The sequence below is a fragment of the Periplaneta americana genome, chromosome 6 (genome assembly GCF_040183065.1).
Source record: "Periplaneta americana isolate PAMFEO1 chromosome 6, P.americana_PAMFEO1_priV1, whole genome shotgun sequence".
Lineage (NCBI taxonomy): Eukaryota > Metazoa > Arthropoda > Insecta > Blattodea > Blattidae > Periplaneta > Periplaneta americana.
In genome coordinates this window covers 10,992,345-11,010,005 of record NC_091122.1, presented here as the reverse complement: position 1 = coordinate 11,010,005, position 17,661 = coordinate 10,992,345, and the positions used below count along the sequence as shown (strand labels likewise).

The 17,661-nt window shown below is 32.7% G+C and overlaps 1 protein-coding gene and 3 non-coding genes across 4 annotated transcripts in view; 3 read left to right on the top strand and 1 right to left on the bottom strand.

The window, feature by feature from the left end:
* LOC138700987 (serine/threonine-protein kinase 17A-like) overlaps nt 1–17,661 on the top strand; it is a 379,686-nt gene that overhangs the window by 8,136 nt on the left and 353,889 nt on the right. The gene's annotated exons all lie outside the window — the stretch shown is intronic.
* On the bottom strand, nt 14,506–14,577 carry TRNAS-GGA (transfer RNA serine (anticodon GGA)). Its single transcript has one exon. It is a non-coding gene; the product is annotated as a tRNA-Ser (tRNA).
* On the top strand, nt 14,806–14,877 carry TRNAS-GGA (transfer RNA serine (anticodon GGA)). The gene has a single exon. It is a non-coding gene; the product is annotated as a tRNA-Ser (tRNA).
* Nucleotides 15,188–15,259, top strand: TRNAS-GGA (transfer RNA serine (anticodon GGA)). The gene has a single exon. It is a non-coding gene; the product is annotated as a tRNA-Ser (tRNA).

The following is a 17,661-nucleotide window of genomic DNA, read 5'->3' as shown; positions in this document are numbered from 1 at the left end:
AGAAAAATTCTCTCCGGCGCCGGGATTTGAACCCGGGTTTTCAGCTGTACGTGCTGACGCTTTATCCACTAAGCCACACCGGATTCCACCCCGGCGTCGGAAGAATCGTCTCAGTTTTAAGTTCCAACTCTTGGGTTCCCTCTAGTGGCCGCCCTCTGCACTACGTCATAGATATCTATGAACCTAGGACCGAAGTCCACATATGTGCTGAGGTGCACTCGTAATGAGTGGCTAGTTGGCTGGGATCCGACGGAATAAGCGCCGTCTTAAATCACGAAGTGATTTACGCATATCATATATATTATTTTAATGTACCGAAGTACATATGATATTTCCATGCAGATATTCTGCGTCATCATACGATGAAAGAGTAATGGAACGGATAAAAATTTTCTCCGGCGCCGGGATTTGAACCCGGGTTTTCAGCTCTACGTGCTGACGCTTTATCCACTAAGCCACACCGGATTCTACCCCGGCGTCGGAAGAATCGTCTCAGTTTTAAGTTCCAACTCTTGGGTTCCCTCTAGTGGCCGCCCTCTGCACTACGTCATAGATGTCTATGAACCTAGGACCGAAGTCCACATAAGTGCTGAGATGCACTCTTTCATCGTTCCATTACTCTTTCATCGTAATAAATAATGTATAGATATAGAATATGTGTTAGATCGAGTCCCCTTGAGGAAGAAATTTTCACCTGAAATTTTGGCTTATTGTATGGGATCGGTTCCCACCCAGCACCTTGCAGAATTCAGCGAGCTACAATGAGTAGCGAAATACGGTTTTGCACACCAGCTTACTAGGTGGATTCTAATGGTAAGATGATAGTTTACTGTGTTGAGATAGGATAAAGGTTGGGTAATGTTGTGATAGTTCTGTTTGAGAACTTATTACAATTTTACTGAGCTAGAGAAGGACCGGTTTTGTGCAGAAACTTTTCCACAAACATTCCCTTAATACGTTGACGCAAAAACCGATCTTCCTCTCGCTCAGTAAAATTGTAATAAATTCTCAAAATGAACTATCACAATATTACTTATATATACTAGGTTCAAAAAGTTACCGGAATTTTACTACCATTTTTCGTATTAATATATAACAAGGGATATTATACACTTGTTTTGTTGGTAACATTCAGGATGTCATTTCCTTAAAGTTTGTTGGTAATGGCGATTGTTGGTTTTGAGTTGTAGGCAATTGTTTATCATAGTGTTTTGTTTGTTCGTCGCATTTTGTGATTATGTCCACAGAGCAACGTACAATCATCAAGTTCTGTGTTTTGTTACACAAAACTCCTGCAGAGACATTAAGATTGTTGGAAGAAGCATATGGCGAAGCAGCAATGAAAAAAACTCAAGTGTATGCCTAGCATAAACGCTTTTCTGGTGGCCGCGATAGCACGCAGTGGCCGATCAACAACTGCAACAAATGAAACAATCGCTCAGCGTGTGCGTAATGTTGTGAGGGACGACCGACGTAAAACCATAAAAGAGATAGTAGCAGAGGTCGGAATATCAGTCGGAAGTGTACACAATGTTCTTCACAAACATCTCAACATGCATTACGTGTCTCAGAAGTTAGTTCCGAAAATGTTGTCGGCAGAACAGAAAGAAACAAGAATGACTCTTGCTGGGGACATGATCAGTATGGCTGATGAAGATTGTGATTTCTTAAACAAAATTATTGCTGGTGATGAAACTTGGTGCTACTTGTACGACCCAGTCCCTAAACGACAGTCATCTGAGTGGAAATCGAAAACATCTCCTCGGAAGCAAAAATTTCCTAGGGACACTTCCAAAGGCAAAGTTATGTTGGAAGTTTTCTTCGACTCTCAGGGTCTCATCCACCACGAGTTCATTCCAGAAGGTCGTACCGTAACGAAAGAATTGTACGTAGAAATCCTCCGTCGCCTCCGGGACGCAGTGAGAAGGAAACGTCCAGAAAAGTGGGTAGAAAGCAACTGGTTCCTTATGCATGACAATGCACCTGCTCATCGCGCAATTATTGTAAAGAATTTTCTTGCCAGGCACAACATAACTGCTTTGGATCACCCACCATACTCTCCTGATCTCTCACCACCTGATTACTTTCTGTTTCCCCGTCTGAAAAGTCATCTGAAAGGACGGAGATTCAATGCTGAAGAGGTTATCGCAAACGCGACGAGAGCACTAAGACGGGTTTCACAAAATGGCTTCCAGGCCTGCTTCCAGGAACTCTACACGCGTTGGCAAAAGTGTGTTGTTGCGGAAGGCAACTATTTTGAAGGAAATGCTGTAGAATAGTGTTTAAGGTACGTTGTTTCTATGATACTAGCAAATTCCGGGAACTTTTTGAACCTAGTAGTATCACAATATTACCAACCTTTACCCTATGGACGTATAGGTGGGGAGCAGTCAACTGGATGGTTTTGACCCTTCATGGGTTGTCGCGCCATGGTTTTATTTATTTCTTTTTTATATTAAACGTCTGTGTTCGAGCTGTAAGAGAGAAAAATTGTCACTTTTTACTTGTAAGATGAACTGCGCAGGTTCCTTCTGCTTTTCCATACGATCGCTCTATCTTCATTATCTAATTCGATAGAATGTACTCATCCTGCCTGCGGTAAGTCGATGAGTGAAAGTAATTATTATTTAATCTTTAAATCCATCATTACTTAAACTAAAAGTTACTTAACGAGAATAAAACCCTTTCCTCATAAATCCTTTTCATAGTTTATTAACTGAAATTGTCAGATTATTACAGATCAAGGCAAATATTTTCCATATTAAATATTTTTATAGTTGGCATATTATGATTGATCTTTCAATTGAGTACCGCGTAGACTTGAAACAAAGATTTGCAAAAAATAAGATAAAAAATGTAGTTAAATACAACGAATGAAAACAGAACATTGTTCATACAAAACGATAACAAATATTGCGAATTGCTAGTGAAAAATTGAGCTAGAATATAGCAATAGACTGGCTAAAATAATGAACAGATAAACCGCACGTTTCTAGTTACTATGGTAGTTGTTTACTGCGAGGTCCGCAACATCCGTCTTCCGCAAAGGATTTCCGTTCCGTTTTTACGCTTTTCTTCGGTGATCCTGACCTATTGCTATTGTTGTGCTTTCCCCCCATTAGATTACATCCGTTGTCTCCTCTTCAAAATTCTGTAATGTTTCTGCAATGGAACGGCGGTAACTGGAGTGAGACAAGTGACCAACTGGCTTGGAGTTCACAAATAGACTTCCTTTCGGTACCAATTTCCCTTGCAAGTACACTTCTTCGAGTACCTTTTAAATATTTATTCTTCCGTTTTTCCTTTCATTCATTTGTTTCATTTTTCGTTGTAAGGAAGGAGAAAACGAGTTCGTAGAACGTCCGACAAAGAGATGGAATAAAATCCTAAGAGACCGTATGGTCTATTCCATATGAAATCGATCAGTAAAAAACTCGCATTTTTTTAATACTCTAATTTTTTCCCTTTTTATAGAAGGTGCTGAGGACAGTGCATTTTGAAAAATATACTATCGAAAGTCAAACGGTTTTCGTATTGTTGAGCGACAAATTTAGCGTATTTTATAAAAACAAGCCTCTTTCAGCGCTCAGAACTCTGGAACCATTTACTGCAGAACATTGAACGAGAGCTTATTTTGAATCTGACATTTGGTAGGTTATGTTAAGAAGTAATCCTTATTTTTATTGTATACAGAGAGACAGATAATCTGATTTTACTTACTTTTAGGCTGTTTGCCCATTTGTAAATATGTAAAAAATATTGAGAAAAAACCTTGCATTATTAAGAGGGATTCAGCATTGTTTGCTTAGTGGCTCGGCAATAAGTTTCCAGGGTATTAAATAGATTATTTTCACACGCCTAGACTTGAACGATGCAGTATCGCACGCACTGGCCGAGAGCTGAAGATAAACGAGCGTTGGGCGTCATTTTACTCCTGTGTTTATGAAAACTTGTGATAAAGCTAGCCCAGCTATGCGCTACTAGACGAAACAGCACGTGTTTGTCTCCTGGCCTTGCTTACCTCGGCTAGGTCCCGTCTCACAGTCAGCTGGTTAGTTCACGCGCGTACTATTTATTTTCTTTATTTGATATTTTCAATACTTTCTTATCAACGGTGCACCAGTAAAAAATGTGTGTTTATTTGTACTTTCAATGCGGAATCTAACCATATATTTTAAAAATATTTTTTTCGTGGTGAAAGGCGTCTTAATGAAGAAAAATCTAAATTTCTCCATTTCCCTAAAAAGTAAGAAAAACTTTTTACATGTCAATATAAACTTTAATTTCTCAGGATAAAAATAAACCATGATTTTGATCATTGGGTAAAAGGGTTTCGGAGTCGCAACAGTTTAAAGTTGCGAATTTTATGAAAATACGATAAATTTAAATATTTTTAATTTAAACACTATGAAGTTCTGATGCCTCAAACTTTGCACAAAGCATTGTATCACAGTTGTCAACGGACAGAAAAAGTTTCATTGTATTTAAAAATTGCAAGGTCAAATTTCTCTGTACTTCGGTCGATTTGAGATGGAATAGCCCATAATATATATATATATATATATATATATATATATATATATATATATATAATATAATATAATATAAGGGTGGTGGTGATTGTGTTGATGATAGTGCTGCTTGTGATGGTGATATAAAGGTTGAGGTAACATGATCTGAAAAGACTTTAACTGTGATTAATTGTTGCGAGGTTTTTGAGTATTTGTACCTTGAAGAGACATCCAACGTTTCGGAGCCATCTATACATGGTGGAAGGGAACATATTATATTAATGCACAGAAGTAATAGATCAAGTCATTACGAACAAGTACTACAGTCATCCACTCCGCAATACTTGCGAGAGGAGAATGTAAACAACAACGTCTCACCAGATACACGTTTCGATCAAATTACTGTACAGTATAGTGGCAAAAAAAACCAGACCGATCCTTGTAGCTGATTTCAGAGCCTTGTTCACTCCAGAGCACGATAGACTGGTAACTAAGACTTTCGTGGTTCGAATCCTGCCTGGGAAGGAAACTTTTTTTTGTTCCTTATTCAAATTTATTCCCAGTATTTTTCAGTTGCAGCGATATTTTACTACTTATTTAACTTATTATTCCCAGAACATGAATTTTACCAGCAATCTAAATACATCTGAAATACATTTGATACCATCTGAAATACATTTGACAGATCTGAAATACAATTGACAATTTCTGAAATTATAAATTGACTAATCTGAAATAGATTTGATAATTTCTGAAATTAAATTGACTAATCTGAAATACATTTGATAATTTCTGAAATTAAATTGACTAATCTCAAATACATTTGATAATTTCTGAAATTGAATTGACAAATCTGAAATGCATGTGATAATTTCTGAAATTAAATTGACTAATCTGAAATACAACTGATAATTTCTGAAATTAAATTGACTAATCTGAAATACATTTGATAATTTCTGAAATTGAATTGACAAATCTGAAATAAAATTGATAATTCTGAAATTAAATTGACTAATCAGAAATACATTTGATCATTTCTTAAATTAAATTGACTAATATGAAATGCATTTGATAATTTCTGAAATTGAATTGACAAATCTGAAATAAAATTGATAATTCTGAAATTAAAGTGACTAATCAGAAATATATTTGATCATTTCTTAAAAAAATTGACTAACATGAAATACATTTGATAATTTCTGAAATTGAATTGACAAATCTGAAATAAAATTGATAATTCTGAAATTAAATTGACTAATCTGAAATACAATTGATAATTTCTGAAATTAAATTGACTAATCTGAAATGCTTTTGATCATTTCTGAAATTAAATTGACTAATCTGAAATACTTTTGATAATTTCTGAAATTAAATTGACTAATCTGAAATACTTTTGATAATTTCTGAAATTAAATTGACTAATCTGAAATACATCTGATAATTTCTGAAACTAATTGACTAATCTGAAATACATTTGATAATTTCTGAAATTAAATTGACTAATCTGAAATACAACTGATAATTTCTGAAATTAAATTGACTAATCTGAAATACAATTGATAATTTCTGAAATTAAATTGACTAATCTGAAATACACTTGATAATTTCTGAAATTAAATTGACTAATCTGAAATACGCTTGATAATTTCTGAAATTAAATTCATTAATCTGAAATACGCTTGATAATTTCTGCAATTAAATTGACTAATCTGAAATACGCTTGATAATTTCTGCAATTAAATTGACTAATCTGAAATACTTTTGATAATTTCTGAAATTAAATTGACTAATCTGAAATACATTTGATAATTTCTGAAATTAAATTGACTAATCTGAAATACTTTTGATCATTTCTGAAATTAAATTGACTAATCTGAAATACTTTTGATAATTTCTGAAATTAAATTGACTAATCTGAAATAATTTTGATAATTTCTGAAATTAAATTGACTAATCTGAAATACATCTGATAATTTCTGAAACTAATTGACTAATCTGAAATACATTTGATAATTTCTGAAATTAAATTGACTAATCTGAAATACAACTGATAATTTCTGAAATTAAATTGGCTAATCTGAAATACAATTGATAATTTCTGAAATTAAATTGACTAATCTGAAATACATTTGATAATTTCTGAAATTAAATTGACTAATCTGAAATACGCTTGATAATTTCTGAAATTAAATTCACTAATCTGAAATACGCTTGATAATTTCTGCAATTAAATTGACTAATCTGAAATACGCTTGATAATTTCTGCAATTAAATTGACTAATCTGAAATACTTTTGATAATTTCTGAAATTAAATTGACTAATCTGAAATACATTTGATAATTTCTGAAATTAAATTGACTAATCTGAAATACTTTTGATCATTTCTGAAATTAAATTGACTAATCTGAAATACTTTTGATAATTTCTGAAATTAAATTGACTAATCTGAAATACTTTTGATAATTTCTGAAATTAAATTGACTAATCTGAAATACATCTGATAATTTCTGAAACTAATTGACTAATCTGAAATACATTTGATAATTTCTGAAATTAAATTGACTAATCTGAAATACATCTGATAATTTCTGAAACTAATTCACTAATCTGAAATAAATTTGATAATTTCTGAAATTAAATTGACTAATCTGAAATACATTTGATAATTTCTGAAATTAAATTGACTAATCTCAAATACAATTGATAATTTCTGAAATTAAATTCACTAATCTGAAATACGCTTGATAATTTCTGCAATTAAATTGACTAATCTGAAATACTTTTGATAATTTCTGCAATTAAATTGACTAATCTGAAATACTTTTGATAATTTCTGAAATTAAATTGACTAATCTGAAATACATTTGATAATTTCTGAAATTAAATTCACTAATCTGAAATACATTTGATAATCTCTGAAATTGAATTGACAGATCTGAAATACATTTGATAATTTCTGAAATACAACTGGAAAAGGTATAGACTGTGACCGTCTACCAAGTGCCTTAAATTTCGAAGTTGATTAACCTGTGTTTATGTTGGCTGGCTTGTACTCATGAAAGAATGCCATTGGTCAAATGTACACATCAGAATGCGTAATATCGACTTTACATATCGATATGCATAGCCGTTTCCATTCTCGAAACATTGTGAATACAAAAATCTTCACGTTCACGGCCTCCGCTTCCCGTCAGCGTTCTGGTTCTCGTTGCCGGTTTATTGTGGAGTGTTGGCAATAGTCTGTGTAGCTGGCCTTACCTGACTGGCTGGTGGAAGGTGTAGCATGAGTCAGGCTGTGGGGACAAGTGGCAGCTTCCTGCTGGTTGGATTCATTCATTGGGCCGTGACAGGCATGCAGGGAGCAGCGAGAAGTCGGTCCAGCACCCAACTGTACTGCAAGCCTTTCTGTGTTATTTTATTTCTGCCACCGGCCTAGCGTAGGCGATAATGATCCTCAGACATTGCCATCTGTTTCGTATGCTTCACCTTACCTCGAAATAAATTGAATTTCCTCAAGAACTAAACAGATACAAAAAAAAATGCACCAATCATAAAGTACAGACATGGACAAATTATTAGCAAAATTGGAGATTTTTATTACATATTTTTACAAAGTATGATTCTTCAATTTAGACTACAGTTGACATCTTTGCGTATTTCCAAATTATTAGAAAAATCGAAGATTTGTATTGTATATTTTTACAAAATTTCACTCTCCAATTTAGACTACAATTGATATTTTTGCGTATTTACAAATTATTAGCAAAAGTGAAGATTTTTTTTGTATATTTTTACAAAATTTCACTCTTCAATTTAGACTACAATTGATTTGTTTGAATATATACAAATTATTAGCAAAATTGGAGTTTTTATTATATATTTTTACAAAGTATGATTCTTCAATTTAGACCACAGTTGACATCTTTGCGTATTTCCAAATTATTAGAAAAATCGAAGATTTTTTTTGTATATTTTTACAAAATTTCACTCTTCAATTTAGACTACAATTGATATTTTTGCATATTTACAAATTACTAGCAAAAGTGAAGATTTTTTTTGTATATTTTTACAAAATTTGACTCTTCAATTTAGACTACAATTGATATTTTTGCATATTTACATATTATTAGCAAAATTGGAGATTTTTATTATATATTTTTACAAAGTATGATTCTTTAATTTAGACTACAGTTGACATCTTTGCGTATTTCCAAATTATTAGAAAAATCGAAGATTTGTATTGTATATTTTTACAAAATTTCACTCTTCAATTTAGACTACAATTGATATTTTTGCGTATTTACAAATTATTAGCAAAAGTGAAGATTTTTTTTTGTATATTCTTACAAAATTTCACTCTTCAATTTAGACTACAATTGATATTTTTGCATATTTACAAATTATTAGCAAAATTGGAGATTTTTATTATATATTTTTACAAAGTATGATTCTTCAATTTAGACTACAGTTGACATCTTTGCGTATTTCCAAATTATTAGAAAAATCGAAGATTTGTATTGTATATTTTTACAAAATTTCACTCTTCAATTTAGACTACAATTGATATTTTTGCGTATTTACAAATTATTAGCAAAAGTGAAGATTTTTTTTGTATATTTTTACAAAATTTCACTCTTCAATTTAGACTACAATTGATATTTTTGCATATTTACAAATTATTAGCAAAATTGGAGATTTTTATTATATATTTTTACAAAGTATGATTCTTCAATTTAGACTACATTTGACTTCTTTGCGTATTTCCAAATTATTAGAAATATCGAAGATTTGTATTGTATATTTTTACAAAATTTCACTCTTCAATTTAGACTACAATTGATATTTTTGCATATTTACAAATTATTAGCAAAAGTGAAGATCTTTTTTGTATATTTTTACAAAATTTCACTCTTCAATTTAGACTACAATTTATATTTTTGCATATTTACAAATTATTAGCAAAAGTGAAAATTTTTTTTTGTATATTTTTACAAAATTTCACTCTTCAATTTAGACTACAATTGATATTTTTGCGTATTTACAAATTATTAGCAAAAGTGAAGATTTTTTTTGTATATTTTTACAAAATTTCACTCTTCAGTGTAGACTACAATTGATATTTTTGCATATTTACAAATTATTAGCAAAATTGGAGATTTTTATTATATATTTTTACAAAGTATGATTCTTCAATTTAGACTACAGTTGACATCTTTGCGTATTTCCAAATTATTAGAAAAATCGAAGATTTGTATTGTATATTTTTACAAAATTTCACTCTTCAATTTAGACTACAATTGATATTTTTGCGTATTTACAAATTATTAGCAAAAGTGAAGATTTTTTTTTGTATATTCTTACAAAATTTCACTCTTCAATTTAGTCTACAATTGATATTTTTGCATATTTACAAATTATTAGCAAAATTGGAGATTTTTATTATATATTTTTACAAAGTATGATTCTTCAATTTAGACTACAGTTGACATCTTTGCGTATTTCCAAATTATTAGAAAAATCGAAGATTTGTATTGTATATTTTTACAAAATTTCACTCTTCAATTTAGACTACAATTGATATTTTTGCATATTTACAAATTACTAGCAAAAGTGAAGATTTTTTTGTTTATTTTTACAAAATTGGAGATTTTTATTATATATTTTTACGAAGTATGATTCTTCAATTTAGACTATAGTTGACATCTTTGCGTATTTCCAAATTATTAGAAAAATCGAAGATTTGTATTGTATATTTTTACAAAATTTCACTCTTCAATTTAGACTACAATTGATATTTTTGCATATTTACAAATTATTAGCAAAATTGGAGATTTTTATTATATATTTTTACAAAGTATGATTGTTCAATTTAGACTACAGTTGACATCTTTGCGTATTTCCAAATTATTAGAAAAATCGAAGAATTGTATTGTATATTTTTACAAAATTTCACTCTTCAATTTAGACTACAATTGATATTTTTGCATATTTACAAATTATTAGCAAAATTGGAGATTTTTATTATATATTTTTACAAAGTATGATTCTTCAATTTAGACTATAGTTGACATCTTTGCGTATTTCCAAATTATTAGAAAAATCGAAGATTTGTATTGTATATTCTTACAAAATTTCATTCTTCAATTTAGACTACAATTGATATTTTTGCGTATTTACAAATTATTAGCAAAAGTGAAGATTTTTTTTTTGTATATTTTTACAAAATTTCACTCTTCAATTTAGACTACAATTGATATTTTTGCATATTTACAAATTATTAGCAAAATTGGAGATTTTTATTATATATTTTTACAAAGTATGATTCTTCAATTTAGACTACAGTTGACATCTTTGCGTATTTCCAAATTATTAGAAAAATCGAAGATTTTTTTTGTATATTTTTACAAAATTTCACTCTTCAATTTAGACTACAATTGATATTTTTGCGTATTTACAAATTATTAGCAAAAGTGAAGATTTTTTTTGTATATTTTTACAAAATTTCACTCTTCAATTTAGACTACAATTGATATTTTTGCATATTTACAAATTATTAGCAAAATTGGAGATTTTTATTATATATTTTTACAAAGTATGATTCTTCAATTTAGACTACAGTTGACATCTTTGCGTATTTCCAAATTATTAGAAAAATCGAAGATTTTTTTTGTATATTTTTACAAAATTTCACTCTTCAATTTAGACTACAATTGATATTTTTGCGTATTTACAAATTATTAGCAAAAGTGAAGATTTTTTTTGTATATTTTTACAAAATTTCACTCTTCAATTTAGACTACAGGTGACATTTTGGATATTTCCAAATTATTAGCAAAACTGGAGATTTTTTATTATATATTTTTACAAAATTTGACCCTTCACTTTAGACTGCAGTTGACATTTTTGCATATTTACAAATTATTAGCAAAATTGAAGATTTCATTATATATATTTTACAAAATTTGACTCTTCAATTTAGAATAGCCTACATTTGACATTTTGCATATTTCTATCTACTGTAATGATAGAAATATGCAAAATTGTCAACTGTAGTCTAAATTGAAAAGTCAAATTTTGTAAATAGAATTATCACAAAAATCGTCAATTTTTTTAATAATTTGTCCACGTCTGTAGATCCTGCTGAGTTGATTGTTCCTTATGGGCTATTCCATATGAAATCGATCAGTAAAGCCTCGCATTTTTTATACTCTAATTTTTTCCCTACTTATACAAGGTGCTGAGGAGAGTGCATTTTCAAAAATATACTATCGAAAGTCAGACGGTTTTCGTATTGTTGAGCGACAAATTTAGCGTATTTTATAAAAACAAGCCTCTTTCAGCGATTAGAACTCTGGAACCATTTACTGCAGAACATTGAACGAGAGCTCATGTTGAAGCTGACATTTGGTAGGTTATGATAAGAAGTAATCCTTATTTTTATTGTATACAGAGAGACAGATAATCTGATTTTACTTACTTTTAGGCTTTTTGACTATTTGTAAAAATGTAAAAAATATTGAGAAAAAACCTTGCATTATTAAGAGGGATTCGGCATTGTTTGCTTAGTGGTACGGCAATAAGTTTCGAGAGTATTAAATAGATTATTTTCACACGCCTGGACTTGAACGGCGCAGTACCGCACGCATTGGCCGAGAGCTGAAGACAAGCGAGCGTTGGGCGTCATTTTACTTCTGTGTTTATGAAAAGTTGTGATAAAGCTAGCCCAGCTATGCGCTACTAGACGAAACTTCACGTGTTTGTCTCCTGGCCTTGCTTGTCTCGGCTAGCTCCCGTCTCACAGTCAGCTGGTTAGTTCACGTGCGTACTATTTATTTTCTTTATTTGATATTTTCAATACTTTCTTATCAACGTACCATCAGTAAGAAATATGTGTTTATGTGTACTTTCAATGCGGAATCTAACCATATATTTTAAAAATATTTTTTCCTTGGCAAAGCAGTCTTAATGAGGAAAAATCTACATTTCTCCATTTCCATAAAAAGTAAGAAAATCTGTTTATATGTCAATATAAACTTTAACTTCTCAGCATCAAAATAAACCATGATTTTGATCATTGGGTGAAAGGGTTTCGGAGCCACAACAGTTTAAAGTTGCTAATTTTATGAAAATACGATAAATTTAAATATTTTTAATTTAAACACTATGCAGTTCTGATGCCTCAAACTTTGCACAAAGCATTGTATCACAGTTCTCTACGTACAAAAAAGTTTCATTGTATTTAGAAATTTGTAAGGTCAATTTTCTCTATATTTCGGTCGATTTGAGATGGAATAGCTCACCTGCATGAGCCGTCAGAGCGCACCGTGGCGGTGAACTGCTTTTGCAGCGAAACTTCAAACAACTTGTAACTGCTGCGGCCGGCTCCGTCTGTCTTTCTCTCTTTTAAGGTTTTTTTTTAGCACTTGTGAGCACGAGTTGCCCGTCCATGCTCATTATTGTGATTATACAGGGACATCATTTTATTTTTACTTGCATTTTTATTGTACCTGCATTTCTGAATATACTTCACTCCCACCCCTTCACTAATGTCCTTGCTCCCGTCAGACACACAAACTTACGGCCGCTGTTGCGTTCGAAGTCTTCAAGCAGTGAAGTAAACACTGCAGTGTATAGTGTGTTTCAGAAATGTGGTTGTTTTTTCTATAGAAGAAAGAACCTATATTAATAATATCGTACTAAAAAATTATATTGAAGAAACGATAAATTCAATTTCAGAGGATATGATTCAAAATGTTTTTAATAATATGCGTAAAGAATTGAAGCCTGCATTGTAATGAACGGCAACCATTTTCGGCAACTTGTTTAAAAATTCAGATTAGCTTTTTTTGAATTGAGGTGGCTAGAAGCAAAGGAATGCTAGTGACATTTGTAATAACATGAGTTAAGTGCATCCAGTGTAAGCTAAAGTATCTAAAATTTTAGTGGGAAAGGGATATTTTAATCGCATCACACATTAAAATTTAAATAAAAATTTCAACGGGTTTACGAAAGCTTAAATATTTAATCCCCATTTTCTCAAAAGTAACTTAAGTGCACTTACAGCCCTTTACTTATGACCCCCTCAATTTAAATGCACTCTCAATATTGTATGTTAACATCAATAATTAATATGCTAAATAAAGTAGACATTACATAACGAACATAGCCGCCTGAAAAGTTGTTTAGAAAAAAAAATGTTACTACTCTACATAAATTCCGTAAAAGTGATAATCAAACTGAAAATCGTAATATCGTATTTCCCTACAACATAAATGGATACACTACTTTTCTCTCCTCCTATAGCTAGTAAAAATGATTTGTTTACATATTGCACTAGTAACATCAAACTCCTGTAATGGAAGGGGGCAACAGTGTTTCCGAGTATAGCCAGGTTAATGTTAAAAATGTTGGTAAAAATAAAGTGATGTCCGTGTATATAGATGCGGAGGTGGTGTCTGTGTTCCTGATTACAGATTCAAGAGATATAGTCGGGAAGTTAAGGAGTTCGTTTGAAAGTAAAGTAAAGTCTGGAATCGATAGTTTGACTTGGAAACTTCTAGAGGCATTCAGCAAGGAGAACCGGGTAGTGATCGAAGCTGTGTCCTCCATCACACGAAGGCATTACCCTTTTACGAGTGTCCTCTGTTTTGAATAAAGGACTCCGGGGCTGCCCATTCGGTTGGAAAGAGATACACTTCACCTACACCGCGTAGAACGTAAATCAAGTCCGGCGGACGGGAGCTACTGCACTCCATTGCGGTCGGCTGGATGCAAATGAAGCATTTATTGCTCTTCCATTGCATTCGTTGTACACATAGTTTAACGTTCCGTGTGTTGTATCAGTTGGAAACGGCGTCGTGCTGACACCACTGTTTCCGCCATGTGTTCATTAAAAACTAAGGAGTGGATTCCTATGTAATTAAATATTATTTTTGCGTGTGATAAAACACAATTAACAAATGATGAGAGAGAGATGGAACGGAGAAAAATTCTCTCCGGCGCCGGGATTTGAACCCGGGTTTTCAGCTCTCCGTGCTGATGCTTTAACCACTAAGCCACGCCGGATACAATCCCGACACCGTTGAGAATCGTCTCAGATTAAGCTCCATCTCTTGGGTTCCCTCTGGTGGCCGCCCTCTGCGTATGCGTAATAAATCACTTTGTGATTTAAAGACGGCGCCCATACCGTCGGACCCCGGCCAACCAGTCACTCATCTGAGTGCACCTCTACACATGTATGGACTTCGGTCCTGCGTGCATAGACATCTATGACGTAGTGCAGACGGGATTGTATCCGGCGTGGCTTAGTGGTTAAAGCATCAGCACGGAGAGCTGAAAACCCGGGTTCAAATCCCGGCGCCGGAGAGAATTTTTCTCCGTTCCATCTCTCTCTCATCATCTGAGAAAGCAGAATATCTGCATGGAAATATCATATGTACTTCGGTACACCAAAATAAATATGATATGCGTAATAAATCACTTTGTGATTTAAAGACGGCGCCCATACCGTCGGACCCCGGCCAACCAGTCACTCATCTGAGTGCACCTCTACACATGTATGGACTTCGGTCCTGCGTGCATAGACATCTATGACGTAGTGCAGAGGGCGGCCACCAGAGGGAACCCAAGAGATGGAGCTTAATCTGAGACGATTCTCAACGGTGTCGGGAATGTATCCGGCGTGGCTTAGTGGTTAAAGCATCAGCACGGAGAGCTGAAAACCCGGGTTCAAATCCCGGCGCCGGAGAGAATTTTTCTCCGTTCCATCTCTCTCTCATCATCTGAGAAAGCAGAATATCTGCATGGAAATATCATATGTACTTCGGTACACCAAAATAAATACAATTAACAAAGTTAAAAATTCCGAACATGAAGTTTCAAGTTTAAAACTCGAATTTTATTTCACATAAAAACACATATTTTCACAAAAAAATTATGTAAATACATATTTTCAGGAAATCTATTATAAACACATAAATCTTGGAACATTTTTACTTAAATAAATTTATAAGATCTTTTAAATATTTTAAAACTAAATCAGTTATATCACTCAGAAGTACGTTATCTTTTTTAAGAATTCTTGGTTGCTTCGTGTTTCTAAGCGCTGTGTGATGTATCCGTGATCCATTTTCGTAATAGTATCGCCTCAAGTTCTGAGAACTGCTAGGCAGAATATCAGTGTTATTATTAGAGAATAAATTAACATGGACAAGAAGGAGAGATTTTGCAACACATAATTAGGAATGTTTATTGTTGCTGAAGATGATTTCATTCCACGCTTTGTTTGTCAAACACAACAGATAAGAGCTCCTGTATAAATATTAGGCTATTTAATTTAAACAAATCTCTCGTCTCTCGCTCATGTCTATCAAGTAAGGCAATATATCTTCTTGTGATTCCCCGTTATCGGGCTTCGTCGATCGATACCCTTCAAGATATACTGAAAGATGGTTATTTAAAAAGCGATTTGACTTTCCTATTAGCAAATTTAAGCTTTTTGTATGACACCATAAAAAAACTTCGAAACATCCAAAAACCTGTTGTCTGAAACAGGGAGGTGCGTGCTGTGGAAATTAAACTAGACTCGCTACCAGGTTCAGGAGTACAAGTACTAAGGGACAAATTCCAGAATGTGTTTGGGAAAAACAGTGGATATAAAAAAATGTGTAAAGTTTCTCAAGTATTGGAGGGTGTGCCTGTAGGTGAAATTGACGGTGTTTGTGTTTGTGACATTCCTCTCTTTAAATATGCACGTCTGACGTCCTGTGATGTGGAAAGATCGTTTTCACAATATAAGTCGTTGTTCAGAGATAATCGGCATGCATTTGTGATGGAGAATTTGGAGATGGCCTTTGTTGTTCACTGCAATTCTCGGCCAACTACTAGCACTCAAGTGTGGTTGGTGGGTACCTGGTAACATTTTTTTTTTCAAGCTGAGTAAGGTATTTTTGTCATATTAAAAAAAAAAATTGTAATTTTAGCAAATATTTTCGTACTTTTTAGCACATAAAAATAAATATATTTAAAATTTTTAGCACATAAAAATCCGCTCCCTAGTTATCAGTAGGGATGGAAGTTGGGACACCAAACCTTTAAAGTGAACTACGTTGCGTGTTATATGAGGTAATTTCATAAAACATGGCAACTACTCAGCGAATAAAGCTGGAGGAATAGAAATTCACTATATGAGCTATTGCATCTCAAATCGACCGAAATATAGAGAAAATTGACCTTACAATTTCTAAATACAATGAAACTTTTTTTGTACGTAGAGAACTGTGATACAATGCTTTGTGCAGAGTTTGAGGCATCAGAACTTCATAGTGTTTAAATTTAAAATATTTAAATTTATCGTATTTTCATAAAATTAGCAACTTTAAACTGTTGTAGCTCCGAAACCCTTTCACCCAATGATCAAATTCATGGTTTATTTTGATGCTGAGAAATTAAAGTTTATATTGACATATAAACAGATTTTCTTACTTTTTATGGAAATGGAGAAATTTAGATTTTTCCTCATTAAGACGCCTTTGCCTAGGAAAAAAGCTATTTTAAAAATATATAGTTAGATTCCACATCGAAAGTACAAATAAACACACATTTTTTACTGATGGCACGTTGATAAGAAAGTATTGAAAATATAAAATAAAGAAAATAAATAGTACGCGCGTGAACTAACCAGCTGACTGTGAGGCGGGAGCTAGCCGAGACAAGCAAGGCCAGGAGACAAATACGTGATGTGTCGTCTAGCAGGGATGGCTGTGCTAGCTTTATCACAGGTTTTCATAAAGACAGGAGTAAAATGACGCCCAACGCTCGCTTATCTTCAGCTCTCGGCCAGTGCGTGCGGTACTGCACCGTTCAAGCCTAGGCGTGTGAAAATAATCTATTTAATACCCTCGAAACTTATTGCCATACCACTAAGCAAACAATGCCGTATCCCTCTTAATAATGCAAGGTTTTTTCTCAATATATTTTTTACATTTTTACAAATTGGCAAAAAGCCTAAAAGTAAGTAAAATCAGATTATCTGTCTCTCTGTGTACAATAAAAATAAGGATTACTTCTTAACATAACCTACCAAATGTCAGCTTCAAAATGAGCTCCCGTTCAATGTTCTGCAGTAAATGGTTCCAGAGTTCTGAGCGC